Raw genomic sequence first — 1,093 nt, 5'->3', positions numbered from 1 at the left:
AGCAAAGGGTCTGAATACTTATGACCATGTGATATTTCAGTTTTTCTTTTTTAATAAATCTACAAAAATGTCAAAAAAAATTTTGTTTTTCTGTCAATATGGGGTGCTGTGTGTACATTAATGAGGAAAAAAATGAACTTAAATGATTTTAGCATATGGCTGCAATATAACAAAGAGTGAAAAATTTAAGGGGGTCTGAATACTTTCCATACCCACTGTATATATATATATATATATATATACATATCATATTTATTTTGGTTATATTGAGATTTATTGTACTGTAAAAGGATTTTTCTTCTATAAGAATAATGGAAAAGCTGCTTCAGAAATATAGTGGATGTTTATTGATCCTCATGGGCAAACAAGGCTGCTGTACAGCACAAGTTGATGAGTTCTGCAGGGAACAAAGAAGGCTGCGTGCAGACTAGCATTCAGGCAGCAAGAAAGTCATTTTTTTCCCCATTGTCATGCTGCAATTAAACACACTAAACATAATTCATAACTTATTTGATCATTTTTCAAGCAAAAAGTCCAAAATACCTGTTGCAGCTTCTTAATTATGAGAATTTGCTGCTTGTCTTTTTAATTTTGCAATAGTAAACTGAATATTTGTGGGCAATATTTGTGCTAAAGATTCAGGCTTTCGCATATCTGTTGTACAAGTGTCTTTTGTGTTTTCAGATGCAGTACAGAAACAAGGAAATAAAGGAAGAGGTTTGATGATAAGTGAATGTGTTACCTGTGAATAATCAGATATGGGGAAGGTAAAAAAAAAACAAAAAAACCTGTAGGAGCAAAGTCAATTTAAATGAGACAATATTCTTTTAATAACTTCACACTTAGAGGACCCGGGACAAGGAGAATGTCGTGAGGGAGACGCAGCGCCAAAAGTAAGTGTTTTATGTAGCTCTGTTTGTTATTTTTCCTCATTTTCCACTTTCTGAGGAGACCTGAAGTTTGTGTTAATAAATAAGACAAGTAACTGGGTACCAGAATCTCACTTGTTTTTTGTTGGTGTTTGTTTTAGAGAAACATTGTTATTTTGATGTATCCACTGTGAATTGCAAAAGTCTGCGAAGACAGGTCACAG

The sequence above is a fragment of the Monopterus albus genome, unplaced genomic scaffold (genome assembly GCF_001952655.1).
Source record: "Monopterus albus unplaced genomic scaffold, M_albus_1.0 scaffold3.1, whole genome shotgun sequence".
NCBI lineage: Eukaryota > Metazoa > Chordata > Actinopteri > Synbranchiformes > Synbranchidae > Monopterus > Monopterus albus.
This window is presented reverse-complemented; position numbering follows the sequence as displayed.